Below are 3,960 nucleotides of genomic sequence, written 5' to 3'. Positions count from 1 at the left end.
CATACATGTGCTAGCCCACATTTCACATTCTATAAAATTACATTAAAAATACATGACAATAGGTGCACCTGGGTGACTCAGTCTGTGTAGCTTCTGACTTCAGCTCAGGTCATGATCTCGCGGTTCCTGAGTTCGAGCCCCGCGGGGGGCTCTGTGCTGACAGCTCAGAGCCAGAAGCCTGCTTCGATTTTGTGTCTCCCTCTCTCTCTGCCCTGCCCCTGCTCACGCTGTCTCTCTCTGCCTCTCAAAAATAAACAAACATAAAAAAATACATGGCAATAAATATGGTAGCCATATAATTTGTCAAATAAACCAGGACACTTTTGAGAATGAAAGAAGACACTGCTCATAATGATTCCAGAAACAAAACAAAAAAAACCAGGATTGTCAGGGCCCATCCAGGAATTAAGATCATCCTATTTATGGGAAAACAAAAGGGAAGACAACTGAGAAAATATGCAAGCTTGTACCAAAGCTGTAAGTTAAGCAGTAATTGGTCTTGGGGGAGGTAGTTTAGACCGCTTAGGCAGGTCAGCCTGGTTAGAGGCTGCACCTGAGATATTAAATACACATAATAGCAACAATATAGAAATGCTGACAGTGGTTGACTTAGAGCGAAGGCTACTCAGCTACTATGAGCACAAAACTAAAGTGGAGCGCCCCCCCCCCCGCCACCATTGGTGCAGCCGCCATCCAAGTCAGCACAGTGGGCTGTGCAACCTTGTCAGCAGCCCAGAGCTGCACAGGAACAAGAGTACGCCTCTGCGTGGAAGAAACCCCAGGGCCAGCGACTCATTTTGAATTTCGTTGAAATCCAGTCCAAAGAGGTCTGGCTTCAGTAAACCACACTTTGCTTTTCCTGTTGGAAATTTTAACTCTACCTCTATTATTTTAACTTTCCTTGCTTAGGCAAGATTGAGAATAAAACAATGCGACTTGCACATATCCCTGATGTTTCCCTATTTAGCAATTTTACATGAGAATTCATGTAATAAAAAAGGGCTGTTTTGTTTTCCTGCATCTCCAGATAAAACAGTGCATCAAATTAACTATTTTAAAGATAATTTTGGATTCATATGCAGCTGTATGAAATAACACAGAAAGAGCTCCTTTGTACATTTTGCTCTGTTTTTCCCCAATATTTTGTAAAACTATAGTATATCATAACCAGGATATTGGCATTGATGTAATCCATGAATCTTATCCAGCTTTGCCTAATTTTACCTATAGTCATTTGTCTTTCCTCCACCTCCAAATTTTCTCATTCCAAAAATACGATATAAATGGAATCATAAGTGTGTAAGCTTTGGGTGCTGGCTTTTTTTTATTGTTGTTATTCAACATAATTTCTAGGAGACTTATCTAAATTTTTGCATGTATCAATGGTTTGTTCCTTTGAGTATGGATTTGTATTCCACCGAATGGATGGAACACTGTGTATGTAACTCTTCATCTACTGAAGGACTTCTGGGCTGATTCCAGGTTTTGTCTGTTAGAAAAAAAGCTAGCATGAACATTCCTGTACAGAATGGTTTTGAACATAAGTTTTTATCTATCTGTTGATCAATACCCCGAAGTACAATTGCTGGGTCATATGATAGTAATACGTCTAGTTTTTACAAGAAATTGCCCAACTGTTTTCCAGTCTTGCTGTACCATTTTATATTTCCACCCCAAGTCATGGGTGATTTTGTTTTCTTACAACTTTTCTACTAGTGTTTGGTATTGATATTTTCTCTCTTTTTACTTTTAGCCATTCTTATGGATTTTTAGTGATATTGAAGTTTTGATTTTCATTTCTCTGATGGCTAATAATGTTGAACATATTTTATGTGTTTTGCTATGTTTTTATGTGTTTATGTATTTGCTACTTGAAGTACCCACTTCTTTTTTGCCTATCTCCTAATTAAAGTGCTCTTTCTTCTGTTGAGTTTTGAGAGGATTTTATATTCTAGACCCTAGTCAATTGTTGGATATGCAGTTTGCAAATATTTTCACCCAGAATATAACTTATTTTTTTTCATTTTCTTCACATGAGTTTTAGTCTTGATGAGATCTCATTGAATAGTTTTTCCTTGTGTGGACCAAGCTTTTTTTGGTCAAGTATTATAATTTTACCTGGCCAGCATCCCATGATTTTCTCGGATTTTTTTCCCTAGAAGTTTTATAGTTATATTTTATCTTTAAGTCCACAATCCATTTCAAGTTAATTTTATATAAAGTGGAAGGTTCGGGTTGAGATCTAATTTTTGGCTACGGATATATGACTGCTCCAGTACAATTTGTCCTCTATTCTCCCTTGATCTATGTGTTTATCAATTCTTGAATATCACATTACCCTGGTTATATACCAATCCTTGATACTTTGTAGAATAATTCATCCCATTTTAATCTTTGGCAAAATTGTTTATTTTAAACTTTAGAATAAGTTTATGTCTACAGAACACTTTGCTTAGATTTTGGTAGGAATTCCATTACAAATATAAATCAGATTTGGAGGGAATTGTTATCTTTACCATATTTTTTTTCTAATCTACGAATATAATATGTTACTCCATTATTTAGCTTTTGCTTTCTTTCATTAAGAATTTGCAGTTTTTAGCTATAAAACATCTGTAATGTTTTATTAACTGTATATTTAAATGTGTCATTGAGTTTTGGGGTGATTATTGTAAATAGAAGTGTATGTTTTATTTCTGGGCCCTCATATTCATTGTTAGCATATGGAAATACAACCGTGTGTGTGTTTGTGTGTGTGTCTGTTGCTCTTGCATCATGTAACCTTGCCGAATTGCTGGAAGCCGAGCTACCCAGCCTGAGTGGCAGGGCCCGGGCTGTGGCCGGATTGGTGACTGCAAGGCAGACCACTGACAGCGAAGCTTCTTGTATTCCCGCTTTTAGGTAATTTGGCCTTAAAAGTACCCGGGGTATTGTCTGTTGGGGAATTGCCCTCGGCAGGCCCCCTGGGAAAAGAACCACGAGGGAAGAAAATAAGGTTCCGCAAGGAATTGTGCGGCCTTCCGTTTAGCCCTTGCCATTCCCCATGGAGACTCCTCTACTTACAGGAAGGATAGCCTCATGCATTTGCCAGCAAAGAGGGCCTGTAAAGGAGAGACATGGATTTGAAAGCCTGACTCTGGCAACTAAGGAGTGTATCTCTGGGCACAGGTGACTTCAACCCCTAGGCCCACCTGGCCCCCGGAGGCATTCCAGATGATGACTGAACCTAGTCGGTTAAGGTACAGAATGGTTCTTTTGTTCTTGGTGCATTGTCTCTCTGAGAATGTGTGAGGCATGGGTTTCTAAGGCTTTTTCAGACCCTTTCTGGCACCTCGGACAGGGGCAAACACATTGTGCTTCTGGCCTCATGTGGTTAGGAGGTCATGTCCCTGTAACTGTTCCACTTGAGGTGTTGAGAAATGGAGGGCCTTTCACGAGAACAGCAAAGCAAATGCTTTGTAGATTATAGATAAACGCAGATGCATAACGGAATAATGTAAGAAATTAATCTATGATCAAAGGGTATGCGGGAAAGTTAGGGGAAAATCACCATGTTATTTCTTAAAGGTCGTTTATACATAGGAACATTTTCAAAATTAAGTAATATTAGAAAAACATAGATGACGTATACTACAAGGAAATCACTAGCATATATAATGCCACGTTTGCTACAATAAATCGGCCAGTTCAACACACTGCCATTTTCTGTGCCCATTTTTATTTTAGTTTTAGTTTTTTATTTTATTTTAGTTTTTAGTTTTTAGTTTTTTATTTTAGTTTTCTTTTATTTTCACCGATGCCGTTCTTCCTTCGGGAACCTCTGGTTGCTGGAGCTGGTCTCCGGCACTGAATTCATTTATTAGTTCCAGGAGTTTTACTGAAGATTTCTAAGCAGACAATTTTGTCATCAGCAAGTAAAGGCAATTTTAGTTTTTTCTTCTCACAGTATAAGGCTTTTAT

Source organism: Panthera tigris, chromosome B1, assembly GCF_018350195.1.
Source record: "Panthera tigris isolate Pti1 chromosome B1, P.tigris_Pti1_mat1.1, whole genome shotgun sequence".
Lineage (NCBI taxonomy): Eukaryota > Metazoa > Chordata > Mammalia > Carnivora > Felidae > Panthera > Panthera tigris.
This window is presented reverse-complemented; position numbering follows the sequence as displayed.